Consider the following 17,688-nt stretch of genomic DNA (forward strand, 5'->3'; position numbering starts at 1 on the left):
TAAGGCAGGGGTCCCCAACCCCCGGGCTACAGACCAGTACCAGTCCGCCGCCTGTTAGGAACCGGGCCGCACAGCAGGAGGTGAGTGGCTAGCTAGCGAAGCGTCATCCGCTGCTTCCCATTGCTCCCCGTCACTCGCGTTACCGCCTGCACCGTCCCGCCCCCTCCAATCCGTGGAAAAATTGTCTTCCGTGAAACTGGTCCCTGGTGCCAGAAAAGTTGGGGGCCGCCGGTGTGAGATATAGGTGAAGCAGGCACTGGTCGGGCAGGGGATGTACAGAGAGCAAGAGAACAGCCATATTGAGTGGCCGGACCTTGGAAGGCTCCAAGTCACTCCATCATCCCCTGGTGATCACGAGGCTTGTCCAATTTCAAGCAGAGGGGTTGTAGACTGAGGAGAGTTGCAAGGTTCTGGAAGAACCCGTGGGATGGGAAATATTATTATGGCTGTTTCGGAGTAGAAACCAAATCTCTGCCTCAGGATGGTACCCGTGTGACCCGTACCCATCATTGGTCACAGCATAGTTATGTGAACTAGGTACATCCCCTGTGTTAGTCTGCTTGGGATGCCATATAAAATACTATAGACTGGGTGGCTTAAACAACAGAAATTTATTTTCTCACAGCTCTGGAGGCTGGAAGTCCGAGATCCAGGTGTCAGCAGGGTTAGTGTTTGATGAGAGCTCTCCTTGGGTTGTCTTTTTTCACTGTGTGCTCACATGACCTTTCCTTGGTGCCTTTGCAGAGGGGGAAGCAAAGGGAGAGAGGAAGAGACATGTCTCTCCTGGTGTCTCTTCTTATAAGGACACTAATCCTATCAGATCAGGGCGCCACCCTTATCACCTCATTTAACCTTCATTATGTCCTTAGAGACCCCATCTCTAAAGACAGCCCCTCTGGGGGTTAAGACTTCAACATATGAATTTTGGGGGGGGCACATTCAGTCCCTAACATCCCCCATAGTGATATGAAATAGATGACACTTGATAAATTTATATTGATATTCATTCATTCAAGAAAACTTCATTGAACACCTGTTTTGTGCCGGACTCTCTACTAGGCTCTGGGAATACAGGTAGGAGAAAAAAACTGTTCCTGTCTTTAATGAGTTTATAACTGCGAGGGAGACAGAGCAGCCGTTACAATACAGTGATCGCTGCCAGGAGAGCTTGCTGTGACAGCTCCTAGAAGGGACAAATATACCGCTCCGTGGAGGCTGCAGAAGTGATGTCCAAGCAGAAACCGAGGATGAGAAGTATTGAGTAGTAAACTGGGTGGGACAGACAAGGGGATTAAGAAAGAAGATACACGGAGGCCTGAGGTAGAACTAGGGTGACCACGATCCTGGTTTGCCCAGGGCTGTCCTGGTTTTAGCACTAAAAGTCCCATGTCCAGAAAACGCCTTGGCCACTGTGCCTTCTCCGTGGAACCGTAAATAGTCCAGTAGAGCTGGTGCACAGAGGAGGGGGCGTTGCCACAGGATTGGTGGGAGAAACGCTGGAAAAGTAGGAGGAGCCCAAAAAGGAAGTGAGACACACTCAGGAGTTAAGACTTTCTCTTGGAAGTAGTTGAGCCATCCATAAGTGATCTTAAATAGGGGAGCAACTTGCTGAGACTTGTATTTAGAAAGAGCTCTATCTGCTGGATGATGTAGAAGAGGGACAATACTGAAGGCCAGTCAGGGAGCCATGGTGGTTTTCCAGGGAACAGAGATGGAGAATTAAAGTAAAGTAATGGAGGGAGACGGAGAGACCCAGAGGATTCAGAGTGTCTTAAGGAGAAGTAACAGAACTTAGAAATATACGTGTGGGAGGTGAGAGAGAAGGAGAAATCAAGGATGACTCCCAGATTTCTGGCTTGGGCAACTGGAAAAAGTCTTGGGAAGTCACTAAGATGGTTTGGAAATACCTTCCGCACTGCACCTGACATGAGAATACAAACAAAGCAGCCCTTCTTCTGCTTCCCACACAGCTCTTATTGACCTAAAATCTCTGTTATTGTGCAACTGCCCCAGAAATCTCGGGTCCATACAGCCAGGAGGCTTATGGGAACATCGGGATATAAGGGGGAAGTCTGGGGCAAGAGGGGTGTTTATGACACTAGATTCTCCCTCGAGGTTTATGTACACCATCTTTTTTAAGCTTCATGAGAATCTTACGAGGGAGGTAGGTGGAGACTGTTATTCCCATTTCAGAATTGCCGGATGGGGATAAAGTAGCATGCCCCCGGGGCCACTGCCACAGAGCGGCAGAGCTGGGCTCTATCTACAGTGAGCTGTGTCTGACTCTGAAGAAATGAACTGCTCTTTCCACCATGCTGCTTCCCTAATTAGCACACTAGTCTCTACCGATTGGATATGTGGTCACATCTACTGCCATGCCTTCATTCTGTCTTCATTCAGCATTTGAGAAGGATGCAGGGACTTCCCTGGCGGTCCAGTGGTTAGCGCTCCACGCTTCCACCGCAGGGGGCATGGGTTGGATTCCTGGTCCGGGAAGTAAGATCCCGCGTGCCTTGGCATGGCCAAAAAAATAAATAAATAAAAGAGAGAGAAGGATGCTAACCAAAGTAAGGGCTCTACCTCCTTCAGGGCCCTAAGAGGATAGCTGAAGGCTGCTTGCAGGAGCAGAGTTTGCAAGAGAGCTTCTTAATCCTCCGTAACTGGTCCCCATGCTGATGATACCTGCAAAACTCTGAAAGCCATACTTCCTGTATAATTATCTTTGTGAACGTCAAGGCCAGACGAAGCTTTGGAGACAGTGTGCCCGTCAACAGTCTGTTTAGGGAGGGAGGGATTGTGCGGGGTGGGGGGTGGGGGGATGAAACTCAAGGGATAGGTAAGCCATGGGCAGGACACTACAGGGAAGAAAGGAACACGGGAGGAGTCCCCAGGGCCTCCCTCTCAAAGATGGGAGTGCACAGTGAGCTTGTCTAAACCTCAGAAGGGGCTCTGGAAACCTGACAGCCATGTAAGTGGCCCCTACATGGAGGCTGCCCTCCCAAGTCCCTCCAGGACCCTGGAACTGGAGCCTTAAGAGAAACCTGAGAGCCAACTCAAGCTCCTTCGTAACCAGCCACGTTTACATTTTGATGCGAATCTTATCTCCTGTGGAGTCTTAATAGATAATCTATTCATTTTGCTTACAGTAATCTAATCCATTTTGCTTTTAGTCTTCTATTGTTATTTCTGCATGGATTTTGTTCCCATCCCCCTTCTAGATTGGGAATTCTTCAGAAGATCCTAGTTTCACTCTCTCCGAGTTTTCACATTTTCTTTTATGCAGTAGGCATGTGTGTGGAGTTTGTTGTCATTGGAAGTGTCATCAGAAGATCCGAAATGATCATTTCTCAGCTGGCTTCTTTATTCACTGACACTGGCACAGAAAGGACACAAGAGGGCACTCCTTCCCCTCTTATCTGAGTTCAGGGAGCTGCACCTTTTCTGCCCCTTCAGGTCTCTCTTGAAAACTTAGACACGACTGACGTTGGTGAAAACATGTTTTTTACTACTACTGGGGAGAGACTTTGGGGAATTTTGAATATTTATAGTGACACACTTAGGGAAATATTTACTCAGCTCAAGTCTTTGATTCCATTTGAATCAAACAAATATTCACATAGTCAGTTTTGGAAGAACTTATAGTCTAAGGAAGAAACATCTATTTTAAAAATTAACCAACCACTTTATACCCATTGGGATGGCTATTATCAAAAATGCAAAATAACAAAGGTTGGCAAAGATGTGGAGAAATTGGAAGCTTTCTGCATTGCTGGTGGGAATGTAAAATGGCAACTGCTATGGAAAAGGGTATGGTGGTTCCTCAAAAAGTTAAACACAGAATTACTCTAAGATCCAGCATTTCCACTTCTGGGTATATCCCCCAAAGAACTGAAAGTGGGGACTCAAAGAGAGATTTGTACACCCATGTTCATAGCAGTATTATTTGCAATAGCCAAAAGGTGGAAGCAACCCAAGTGTCCATTGACAGATGAATGGATAAACAAAAATCTACTTAATTCTACTAAAGCATACCTTTAGAGATGGAGGAAAACAAACAAACAAACCCAGACTGAGAGAGATGTATCTTTAAGCCCTGTTTCATATACAACCTTATCTCTTACCAAGGTGCCTTAGAGTACTGAAGAACCTCATGGCCGTGCATTGCCATGTCTGTCAGGGAGAGAGCCAAGGTTTCTGAATATGGCCCCTGCTAAGACTAGTGTCCCACCCACCTGGGCTCCTGGTTCCATCCCCTTTGGTCTCCTGGGACCATGCTTTCTCAGTTTAGCATCTTTCGGGTGCCTACATTTTTCACCCCACAATTTACCACTGGTCTTTAAAATGTTATCATTTGACCCAGCCTTGTACCTCTCCTTCATTTCACTAAACACTCTCCTGCAAGTTACATGTGTGTCTTTTGTTCTTCAATAACTCTCCTTAACCTGGTCTCGGCCTTAACCTCGTGGCAATTGTACTCTCACGGTGTCTTAGTCCATTTGGGCTGCTAAAACAAAATACCATAGATTGAGCAGCTTAAAAACAACAGACATTTATTTCTCACAGTTCTGGTGGCTGGCAATCCAAGATCAGGGCGCTGGCAGATTCGGTGTCTGGTCAGGCTCCTCTCCCTTGTTCACAGCAAGCACCTTCTTCCTGTGTCCTCCTCACCTAGCAGAAGGGTAAGGGAGCTCTCTGGGGTCTCCTTTATAAGGGCACTAATCCTACCAATGAGGGCTCCACCCTCATGTATTAATTGCTTCCCAAGGGCCCCAGCTAATAACCCCAGGATTTCAACATGAATTCTGGGGGGGACACAAACATTCAGATCATAGCACATAGGTTACCAGGACCCTCCTCATTGCCAAATCAAATGGCCTTTTCTGTGTCTTCATTCGACTTGACCTCTCTGTAGCATTTGGTCTAGACGAGCATTCTTTTCTTTTTTTTTTTTTAATTTTTTGGCCCCTAAGCATGTGGGATCTTAGTTCCCCGACCAGGGGTCAAACCCGCGCCCCCCTGCTGTGGAAGCGCAGAGTCTTAACCAATGGACCACCAGGGAAGTCCGAGTTCTTTTCTTTTTAGAAGTCTGTCCCCATCTTGGTGACTGCTGCTGAAGTCTGTTCTCTCCTCTAGCTACTGTCTCATTTGACTTCTACCCACTACTGGCTTCTCCAGCCCTGGTTCTTCTCCATCCCTTAACTGTGGTCGGTCCCTTGAGTCTGTAGCAGCCACCTGTTTACTCTATCGACATGTTGTGGTCTCGCTTTAGAGGTCATCAGATCTGTGTCTACTTTACCAGATTATGATGATGACCCCCAAATCTCTATTCCCAAAGCAGACCACCCTCCCTCATTTAATCTCACTCTTTCCCCAGATTTACAGGGTGTTTGAGCTTTGGATGTTCTGCCAGTACCTCATACTCCGCAGCCAAGGATGTTTCATTTATTTCTTTTTTATTTATCTATTTATTTGGCTGCATTGGCTCTTTGTTGCTGTGTGGGCTTTCTCTGGTTGTAGCAAGCAAGGGCTACTCTTTGTTGTGGTGTGCAGGCTTCTCATTGCGGTGGCTTCTCCTGTTGCAGATCATGGACTCTAGGCACGCAGGCTTCAGTAGTTGTGGCACGTGGGCTCAGTAGTTGTGGCTCACGGGCTCTAGAGTGCAGGCTCAGCAGTTGTGGCACACGGGCTTAGTTGCTCCGTGGCATGTGGGATCTTCCCAGACCAGGGCTTGAACCTGTGTCTCCTGCACTGGCAGGCAGATTCTTAACCACTGTGCCACCAGAGAAGTCCCTCGTTTATTTCTTAAACACAAAATGAGGCAGGAAGGATCTTAGACACTTCTGACAGGGCTGCCCCACTCGGCCTCATGATTGTGGGGATCATTTAACTTCTGTGAGTCTCAGTTTCTTTATTGGGGAAGAGATTTACTTCCCCAAAATCCTATCTGTGAGGAATAAGAAAAAATATCTGAGTGTGTGTGTGTGTGTGTGTGTGTGTACTAAGGTAAAATAGGGACTTCCCTGGTGGTCCAGTGGTTAAGACTCCACACATCCATTGCAGAGGTCACGGGCTCTATCCCTGATCGGGGAACTAAGATCCCACATGCCAAGCAGCACAGCCAAAGAATTAAAAAAAAAAAAAAAGTAAGGTAAAATATATAGGTGCCAAGGAGTGGCAGAGCAGGGAATGAGAGGCCGTGCCTTCTCCTGAGTGCACATCGCACACAAATGGAATCTCAGGTGGTCTAGAGATGCTTGTACATGAGCAGGTGCGCTGTCAGGGTGGTCTGCCCTGCCTGCTGGCATGGAAGCACATGTCATTCCTAGATCTGGCATATTCTTCCCCACTTTGTCTAGCAGAGTCTTTTACTCAACAGTTGTCAAGGAACTAAGAACTGATATACTCTCAGAAAAGTGCAATTCTAACCCAGTACAATCGAAATAATCTTATTTTGGTAAATACCACCAATACCTTCAATTTTCTGTCATGGTGGTTCTCAACCCCAAAACACTTGAGGGAAATGACTCTCCTATTATATCAGTGGCTCTCTGTACTGATGATTCTGGGAGAGTGCATAAAAATCGGGGTGTGTAATGAATGTGATTTAGAACTCGGGAGAGCATGCACCCTGAGTTGAGAATCGTGGCTCTATTATAAGACAATCTTACAGAAAAGCCCAAATAAATACTCCCTTGCTAATATCATTGAAACACCAATAAGCGATTTTTCATGAGACCCCCATCCACTTGTCATCAGTGTATCTAACAAAGATAGCAGCATTTTGTACTAAAAAAAACAAAAACAAAAAACTTGTTTCTCTTCCAGATTCCATAAAGGATTCTAAAGGCTGTAAGACAGGATCCCTGCAATCAAGGAAACTACAATGTAGCAGGAAGGTTTCTTATAGAAAAGAAACAACTGGAGGGCCTCAAAACTCTAGTCTTCATTTTAAAGGTGTTAAGCACAGTTGTAGTTCAGAGAATATAGTCAGTGTGGGCTGGGATCATTAAAGAGTGTTGTGACAGTGAATCTTGCCCCAAGCCCCAAAGGAAGGATGAGGCTTGGATAGACAGAGAGGAGGAGACAACAGTAGGAGCGTGAGGACAGAGGCAGGAAAGTTTGCTACCAGGAGGGGTGTAAAGGCTTGACCCTTACCCCGTGAGGGCAGAAGAGGAAGGGCGGATGGGGAGTGTGGGGCTAAGGGTAGGCAAAACCTGAACAAGATGCAGTAAGGAGCCTTTGTGGGTTCTTGCATGGAGAAATGATACGACAAAATAAGTAAAACATAGAAGGTGAGATATTGGTCTTGGGAACGATTTTTTGGATTTGACACCAAAAGCAAGGGCAACAAAAGTAAAAATAAACAAGTGGGACTACATCAAACTAAGAAACTTCTGCCCAGCAAAGGGAACCATCAAGAAAATGAAAAAGCAACCTACAGAATGGAGAAAATAATTGAAATCATGTATCTGATAAGGGGTTAACATCCAAAATATATAAAGAACGCATACAACTCAGGAGCAAAAAAAAATCTAATTTGAAAATGGGCAGAAGAATAAAATAAAATGGGCAGAAGAACTGAAGAGACATTTTCCCAAAGAAGACATACAAATGGCCCAAGAGGCCCATGAAAATGTGCTCAACCTCACTGATCATCTGGGAAATGCAAATCAAAACCACAGTGAGATATCACCTCATACCAGTTAGAATGACCATCATAAAGACATTAAGACAAGCAGTAACAAGTGTTGGGGAGAATCTAGTGAAAAGGGAACCCTTACACACTACTGGTGGAAATATAAATTGGTACAGCCACTGTGGAAAACAATTTGGAGCTGCCTCAAAAAATTTAAAATATAACGACCATATGATCCAGAATTCCACCTCTGGGTATGTATCTGAAGGAAAGTAAACAGAATATGAAAGAGATGTCTGCATTCCTCACAATAGCCAAGGTAGGGAAACCAAGTGTCTGTAAACAGATGAATAAAGAAAATGTGTATATACACATGGAATATTATTCAGCCATGAGAAAGAAGGAAATTCTGACATTTGTGACCACAGATGGATGGACCTTGAGGGCCTTAGCTAAGTGAAATAAGGCAAAGAAAGAATAACAAATACTGCGTGATATCACTTATATGTGGAATCTGAAAAAAAAACAGTCAAAACTCATAGAAACAGAGTAGAAAAATGGTTGCCAGGGGCTGGAGGGGGGATGGGGGAAATAGGAGAGGTTGGCAAAAGGATACAAACTCAGCTGTAAAATAAAAAAGACCTGAGGATCTAACGTAAAACATGGTGATTATGGTTGATAACACTGGGCTGTATAATTGAAATTTGCTAAGACAGTAGAATTTAAATGTTCTCACCAAAACAAAAAACTGTTTTCAAAAGATTCCCAGGTGTTTCTCATGCACTTTGATGTTTGAAGAACACTGTTGCAAACCATTCTGTCCTTCCCCATGCACTTTTCGCAGTAACATAGTGAGTTAGAAGAGATTATTATGATTTTAGAAGTTTTCACCAAGTAGATAGTTGATTTGTTCCTTTAAGGCTGGACGGGGTTCGTATGGAGAGGTGTGGGCCAGGACAGAGTGCCAGGGAGATAAAATTGTTTATGCAAAGGAGAAAAAAAAAAAAAAAGCGAATGTGAACAGAGATTAGACAACTTTTTCTGAAGTCAAGGATTCATGAAGGGGAGTAGTAGTGATAAGACTGGAAAAACCCTGAAGAAGAGGCCACGGTATTTATTCAGGAGTGCAGTGTTTTCTCTAACGTGTTCATGATAAAATTTTGATATATTTCCTGCCATCACCCCAAAGAGAAACAATTTTAAGAAAGAAGATGACTATACCTTTAATAGCATAATGATCACTACTACCAGCACGTGTGCCCAGGAGGAAACCAAGCTTTTAAAATAAATACGATCTGCAATTGTCGAATCTTTGTTATTATTTACTTGCTGCTGGTTCATTTAGTTTGTCATCTGCTAATGCGAGCAGATAAAAGTTTGGATCCTTACTACTACAGAAAAACAAATATCAGGGCGGGGGGGGCGGGGAACCCTTACAAGTTGAGGAAATTCTACCTGTTAAATGTTATTTTCTCTATGAATTGGGGAAAGGTCAAGGATATTTGATACGAGGGCAGACCACCTTGGTTCAGCTCATAGAACATCAGACTTCCCAGGGAATATGGATTAAGTCCCACTGTCAACCGTGGGAAGTAAGGACCTGAAAGGATAAATGTGTGCTTTTAAGCAGATTACTTTGGTAACTGTATACACGCTGGGTTGTTGAAGGGAGCAACCAAAGACAAGAAGACCAGTTAGGAGATTAGATCCGTAAACAGCAGTAATCCAGACTGGAGATGGAGTAATAGGACCTTATATTTACCCTACTTTATGTTATACACATTCTTTTCACAGGCACTCCTTAAAATGATTATATGAGGAAGTGTCATTAAAAACCAAAAACAGGGGCTTCCCTGGTGGCGCAGTGGTTGAGAGTCCGCCTGCCAATGCAGGGGACAGGGGTTCGTGCCCCGGTCTGGGAAGATCCCACATGCCGCGGAGCAGCTGGGCCCGTGAGCCATGGCCGCTGAGCCTCCGCGTCCGGAGCCTGTGCTCCGCAACGGGAGAGGCCACAGCAGTGAGAGGCCCGTGTACCGCAAAAACAAAACAAAACAAAAACAAAAAAAGAGTGGACATTTAATTTAAAAGGTGGTTATGTGAGCAATATATTTTTTTTAATTGACAGGACTTAGTGAGTGGTAGGTTGGTGGGGGAAGGGATGGCAGGGAAGAGAAGAATCAACGGTGATCCCAAAGTTTTTCAACTTGGGCACCTAAGAGAATGTTATTGCTATTAACAGAACCCTAGAGGAAAAGCGATTTTGGAGGGGGGTTTGTAATGGTGAATTTTCATTTTTCTTTTTCTTTTGAAATAATTTCAAACTTAAGGGAAAAGTTATACCAAAAGAGTAGTACAAAATAACTACCACATTCCCTTTACCCAGAAACTCACTCAACTTTCACCCGTCTCAATAATGTCCCTTTCAGCAAAAGGGTTCAAAATAGGACCACGCAGCGCGCTCAGCTGTCACGTCTTTCAGATCTCCTTCCATCTAGAAAAGTGCTGTGATTTTCCTTTACTTTCATGGCTGTGACTTTTTTGAATATTACAGGCCATTTTGTAGGTTTGTCCCCCAGTTTGGGTTTGTGTATTGCTTCCTCCAGATTAGACCCAGGTGATGCACCTCTGATCGGACTGTCACATAAGTGACCGTATTCTCACTGCATCAACAAAGTGATTTATCTCATTACTTATGTTAACTTTCCTAGTTTGATTAAGATGGTATCTGCCAGTTTTCGCCGTGGTAAAGTGACTCCACCCTCCCTATCTAATTACTAAAATATGTAGTGAAGAGATACTTTGAAACAGTGCTGACAAGGCTGGCTTCCTGGCAGTGCCACCAATGAAGTTGTACTGGGCCCTGCACTTAGGAGGGTCCCAGGTTTGGTTTACTTTTTGCTCAGTTCCCACAAAGAAGGAAGGAAGGAGGGAGAGAAGGAAGGGGCAAAGAGGTTCAAGTTAAAAATTTTTTTTAAATTATTTATTTATGTTTTGGCTGTGCTGCTTGAGGGATCTTAGTTCCCCAGCCAGGGATCTGAACCCAGGCCCTGGGCAGGGAGAGCTCGGAGTCCTAATCGGTGGACCGCCAGGGAATTCCCTGCATTCAAGTTTTGACTTGTTACCTTTGAGTTGCCTGGACACCTAAGCGTTAGAAGAGCAAGGCTAGGGCTTGGGAGTGAAATCTGGGCTGAAGATAAAGGCTGGGGCGTTACATGCACAAAGGTGGTGATTGAAACGGGGAAGATAATCTCTCCAAGGGAATGAGAAAGAAAAAGGACTGGGGACCTCAGTTTTGGGAACGCGCACAGATGCGGTACAGAAGGAAAAGGGAAGCCCGCAAAGGACCTAAAGGAATGCATCAAAGAGGGAGGGAAATCCAATGGTGCCGCGTCAGAGAAACCAAAGGAAAGGGGGGTTTTGTACGGAAGAGTAGTCAGCCATGTGAGTACTGCAAAGTAGATAAAGGAGACGGCTGACCAAGGAAGGACCCCTAGTTCTGATAACCAGCCACAAGGAAGACATTATCCGTCTGTTCTTGTATGCACCCGACAAACTTTGGTGGCGGCGGGGGGATGGTTAGCGCACAGGCTTGATAGAAAGGGTGTTGACAAGACCGCCGTCCTGGGGCTACCACCTGTGTAGGCACACAGGTTCCCGCGCTTAGAAGAGTCGCAGGCCTGGTTTAATGCTCTTGAAATTCTTAATTTCTGAGCAAGAGGTCCTGCATTTTCGTTTTGCACTGGACCTTGCTGCTCCTGAGTGGCCCCGCAAGTGTAATCTATTCTTTGGGAATATGTGTAGGTGACAGAGAGAGGTCAGTACCTTGTCCCAGGGGCAAAGCGCAGGTCAAATTTCACTTAGCCTTGGGCATGTGTGTTGCGAAAGGGTAGTGGATGGTGGGAGGAGATTACCGAAGCTGCCGAGTGAGGGTGGATTTACAGAAAAGGCGAAAGATGGGTTCAAGGCCTTTGGGGCGGCAGACTTAGCCTTGGTCAGGCAGCGGGACGGAAGGAAAATCGAGGTAGAAAGACAGCCAAGGCCAAAAAGGTGAGGGGACAGACTGAGGACAAGCCACACGCTGCCTTAAAACCTCGTCTGGTGCCTAGGACTGAGCGGGCCTTAACGATCGGGCTGGTGGAGAGCCCGCAGGACCAGACGGCGGGGCGCGGGCGGGGAGAGGCCAGCCACCCCGGCGCAGAAGCGCGCGCACGGCCCGGGGACGCGATTCCCATCCGCGGGCCGAGCACGACTCGGGGACGAAGAGGCCGCGCAGGCCGCGGGGAAGGCAGCGCGTCCGGGTTGCGGGGCTGCCCGGCCTCCACGCTCCTCCTCGCGTCCCCTCCGCTCTCCCCGCCCGCCGGCCTCGCGCCCCGAGCGGCGCAGGGAGGCCTCCGTGGGCCGAGGCACGTCCGCGCCGCCGCCCTCCTGGCCCCGCGCGCCCGGAGGCTGAGCTGGCGGGGAGGGGCCTCGCGCTGCCCCCGGGCCCGGGCGCTTCCGCCGGCCGCAGCCGGGGCTTGGGCGTTGTGCCCGGGCAGAGACGGAGCGGGGACGCCGAGCGGCCCAGGGCCTTGGCAGCCGTCGCCCCGCGTGGTCTGGGGGCGTCCCGGGCGCAGCTCCTCCGAGCGCTGACGAGCCGGGACGCACGAGGCAGGACGCCCCGGCGGTGCTCGCATCTGGGAAGGAACGTGCAGAAGCCCGCCCTCCCCCGACGCCGCCCTCCCCGCTTCGCCTCGGCCTCTCGAATCTTCTTTCTCCAGCCTCGCTGGGCTCGCCTGAAGGACCCTGCTGGGGGCTTCAACACTTTTAAGAGGGGGAAATTAACCTGGAGGAAATTAACCTGATTCAAAGAATTGGGAAGGAAACTGAGAGGATTTGAGGTCGGTTTCAACCTCAGCCTGCCACCATAGTTACAGAAGTGTAAATTAATTTGACCAAAAAGAAAAAAAACAAACAAAAAAAACAGGAGCACCCATCGTTCCACTAACCACAAGAAACACTTGACATATGGGGATATTTCTTCATATGAGGCTGTGTATATTTTTCTTTACATAATTGATAATTCTGTGCAAATTATTTATCTTCTTGTGCTTAATAGCCTTACAAACATTTCCCATTTCCTTGAACATATTTTCTGTGCTAACGTAAAATGTAACCATTTTCATTTTTTAAAATGAAATGTAACCATTTTCATTTTTTAAAGGTCCAAAGGATAAAAATATTTTTAAAGTTCCTGATTCTTTAATAGTAAATTGTTCTCCACAAAGACTGTACTAATTTATTTTTCCAGTCGCACTGAATGAATGGCCAGTCTTAGTGCACCGGTATGTGTTGATCAGAGAAAGACACCAGGGCCTTGATCAGGTAACCCCATCTCTCCTCCACCCAAAACCTCTGCTCTACCTGCCTCCTTTCGTTAAAAATGTAAAGAAAAATTCAAAGACTTTTGGACTCAGACATTGACTATTGGGGACTTTGGCCAGTTCTTGTTTTTCAGTTTCCCCCATCATTTTCTATTCCCCTAAAGCTTTGAAACGATACCACCCAATCAGTATCTTAAAGATGGAAGGGAAATCAGCCAGAAGGCTCTCTTCTAGAACCCTGCCCTCCTGCCTCCAAGTGAGGTTACTTCAGTGTGTTTCCTCAGGGTCTCAGCCTGCTAACAGATGCAGTGGCTCCCATGGGATCAGGCCAATAAGAAGTCAAAGCTCAGGTGTTAAGTAATTATTCCTATTAAGAATTCTCGGAATCCCTGAGAAACAACCTAAGTACCAGTAGAGGGATGAATGGCTAAAGAAGATGTGGGATATATATATATCACATAGATAACAGATATATATAATTTGACCTTGAGGGCATTATGCTAGGGGGGATAAGTCAGACAGAGAAAGACAAATACTGTATGATATCACTCACATGTGGAATCTATAAAAAGCTGAACTCGTAAAAACAGAGAGTAGAATGGTGCTTACCAGGGGCTGGGGGCTGGGGGAGTAGGAGAGATGTCATTTAAGGGTACTAAATGACCCATACTTGGAACTAGCAGACTGGATCTAATAAGTCCTGGGGATCTAATGCTCAATACAGGGATCATAGACAACAGTATTGTATTATAAACTTGTTAAGTGACTAGATCTTAATTCGTCCCACCACAAAAATGAAATGATAGTTTTGTGATGTGATATGATCAAAGTGCTAGCTAATGCTACAGTGGTAATCATATTGCAAATGTATCAAATCAACATGCTGTGCACTTTAAACGTACACAGTGTTATATGTCAAATGTATTTCAATTAAAAAAAAAAAGTCCCCATATAGCGGGAGAACTTAGAGAATAAAATAGAGAGAAAAGAAGCAACCTTGTGCACAGAAATGACCTCACTCTCACCTCATTCCACGAAGAATTAAAATCTAAATGGACAAGTGCTATAATAAAGGTGAATGCAAAATGCCAAGAGGGGAGAAAAAAAATCTTGAAAACTGAGTGCCTCTCCATTCAGGACTGCTGAAGGGACTCTGGGTGACTTTCTGGAGCTTTGGCATTGCATAATATATAATAATAGAATAAATAATAATAGCCACTCTATTGAGTATGAGTTTGCATGCTCTGAGTGTTAGGTCATAGTCACCCTTTGAGGAAGGTAGTATTATGGCCCTCATTTTACAGATGAGCAAACTGAAGTCAGAGTGGCTTTTCTGATTCCTTGATACTCTGTAACGGATAGCATGTGTTGCTTTCTCTTTTACCCCTTTGCAAAGGGGTAGAGAGAGAGTGAATATGAACAAGATCTGCACTTTTTCTTAACTTCTAAACCCTTGTGTACCATGTCAACCCAATCATAGTACAGCACTGATGGGATCAAACCACAAAGCTGCAGCAACCACTTTTCATGTTGACTTCTATTTGGCTGCAAATTTGTCATCACGTGGTTTTACCATATTCTATCCACTAAGCTGGCCTGCATTCCCGGCCCCATAAATTCAGCTCACTCCTGCACCCAGAGCCTCCTGTTCTGGCCTTACCTTTGAAGTTAGTTAGCCTTACCTTTGAAGTTAGTTATATTCAGGTATTTGCCTTGCATCTCCCATCTGGGCCACTGGCCTTGTGATGTTCTTTTTTTAAATAAATTATTTATTTTTGGCTGCATTGGGTCTTCATTGCTGCACACGGGCTTTCTCTAGTTGCAGCTAGCGGGGTCTACTCTTCGCTGTGGCACACAGGCTTCTCATTGCGGTAGCTTCTCTTGTTGCGGAGCATGGGCTCTAGGCGCCCGGGCTTCAGTAGTTGTGGCACGTGGGCTCAGTAGTTGTGGCCCGCGGGCTCTAGAGTACAGGCTCAGCAGTTGTGGCACACGGGCTTAGTTGCTTTGCCGCATATGGGATCTTCGCGGACCAGGGCTCGAACCCGTGTCCCCTGCATTGGCAGGCGGATTCTTAACAACTGCGCCACCAGGGAAGCCCCCTTGTGATGTTTTTAAAGACTGCTTTAACTATTCTTTCCAGAGTGGATGTGTTGCTTACTTCTTCTTTGGGGTTTCCTTAAGACAATTAACCATTCTCTTAGCATCACTAACTCACAAAATGATTGAATCTTCAAGCTAGAAGAGACCTTATCCAGTGTCTACTCATCATTTTCAAGAGGAGGTACTCTCTGGCCACTCTGCTAGTTGAGTCACCAAGGCTAGGACACAGGCATCCCATGCTCTTTCCTGCAGCCTCTGATCACTGACTGTTTCCTTGGATTCAGGCTCTCCTGAACTAGCTTCACAATGAAAACAGGTAACCCATCAACGCCCTTAGATTGAGCAGAGGCCTCTGTCTCTTGGCTACTCGAGATGATTGCTTAGCCAATCCTGAATTCTTGAGCAATGTGGATTTTGCCTATATTAACTCTGCAGAATATCCTGATAAACTTTTTCTTCTTTTTTTTGCTGTGCCACGAGGCTTATGGGATCTTAGTTCCCCGACCAGGGATTGAACCCAGGCCCTCAGCAGTGAAAACGCAGAGTCCTAACCACTGGACCACCAGGGAATTCCCATAATGGGTCTGCACTGGACTGGCTCAGCATCTGACCCTCAGTAGTATGACAGGAAAAAGAACAGGGAAAAAAGAGGACCTTTCAAAAATCCCACTCTTTCATGCAGAAGGAAAGGAGCATCCCTACTCCTGGCCCAAGGCTTAAAGCTTCCTTGGAGCTGGCAAGACTTTTATTTTATTTTGTTTTTCAAATGCTTTAAAATTTATTTTGAAACCTTAACACAAACATACAGCATACTAACACGTTTACAATTTATTGTCAGGTTTTTTTTTGTTTTTGTTTTTAATTTTAAAAGCATTGTTTGGGGACTTCCTTGGTGGTCCAGTGGTAAAGAATCCACCTTCCGATGCAGGGGACGCTGGTTCAATCCCTGGTCGGGAAACTAAGATCCCACATGCTGTGGGCCAACTAAGCCTCGCACTACAACTCCTGAGCCTGTGCACCTCAACTAGAGAGAGAAAACCCGCACAACACGAGAGAGAAGTCTGTGCACCGCAACGAGAGATCCCGCATGCCACAACGAAGATCCCGTGTGCTGCAACTAAGACCCGACACAGCCAAAAAATAGAAAATAAATAATGAATAAATATTTTTTAAAAAAGCATTGTTTGTGTTATATTTTTGTGTTTATGTAAGTTATATATCACTTCAATTCTGCGATTTGCTTTCCTCCCTTTTTGTAAATTATTTATTTATTTATTTGTACAGAGAGATGCAAATATCAAAAGTCTATATAGCTTGATGAACTTTCCCAAACTGAACACACCCAGTTACTTGTATTCAGATCAAGAAACAACATTTCCTTCACCCCAGAAGGCCCCCTGTATAGAGCTTCTTGTTGTTCTTTCTTCCCTCTTTTCATAAATTTGCCTGACATGAAAACAGATTTTTATCTGATTTAAAGATGGCATATTCCCCAGCTTCCTTGCATGCAGCATGTGTGGAAAGAGAGCTACTTCTTTCCTTCCTAGTCTCGAGGCCAAGTTAAAATCAAGTGTATTAGAAACTTTGGCTTCTCAGGAGAAAGCCTGAGGGTACATTCATAGATTCATACATACTTAAATCTGGAAGGGACTTTGGAAAGAGGAGGTTATGGTCAAGGTGTTGGACCTCTCAAGGGGCAGATCTAGAACTGGAGCTCAGGACTCCCAACAAACCACCATCATTCCTTGCATTGTTAATGTCATGTAAATAGCCACAAGGCAGAGTGGAGAGGCAGCAGGAAGGGCAACTTCTGGAAAATTCCCTGTGGATAGCTGAGTAATAACACTGTGACAAAACTTGAATAAGGGTATAAGTGAGTCACCCCTCCCCCATTCTCTGGGAGAGAACTCTGCTGCCCTCTGGCGGCTTCCTTAAATAGTCTCTAACAACAGTCCTCAGTCCCAGGTTCCCAAACTGTGTGCCATCTCACCCCAGGGTGCTGCAGAAAATTCACAGGGGCACCTTGGGATATTTTACGTTGTTGAGGGAAACACACTGATGGGTAACACAGGTTCCACACTGTATGCATTACTAGTTAAAGGAAATCCACAATTTCAACATAAGGTTGCATGACATTAGTTTTGATGACATCCTGCGTTTATGGAGTTGGGTTTTTTGCGGCTGCTGTGTTAAAAAGTAAATTGATGGGGAAAAGGAAAAGAGGGTGGTTGTGCACATTCTGATTCCAAGGTTTGAGAAGTTTGCAGAGCCCCACAGGTGCACAAATTTCATGAGTACGTGATTGTAGCTGGGGAACTAACATCCTGCATGCCGAACGGTGTGGCCTGAAAAAAATGAAATAAAATAGATAGGCCAGAGTCTAGGATGATTTTTTATATAGACAAGGAAATTAAGTCTCAGAAAGTAACTTGATGGAGGTCATCCAGATGAGGCAGATCCAGGTTTCACAGGACCTGAAGCTTATACAATTGTTGAAGTTCTCTGTACAGACAGTAATGCATGATTAGGGGTTCAGAACTGGGTAGAGGGCTTGCCAGGGGCCTATGCAAGGAGGGGTCCTGATGCTTAAGA

This window comes from Delphinapterus leucas, chromosome 6 (genome assembly GCF_059928025.1).
Source record: "Delphinapterus leucas isolate spDelLeu-1000000601 "Yukka" chromosome 6, BTC_Dleu_Yukka2, whole genome shotgun sequence".
Classification (NCBI taxonomy): Eukaryota; Metazoa; Chordata; class Mammalia; order Artiodactyla; family Monodontidae; genus Delphinapterus; species Delphinapterus leucas.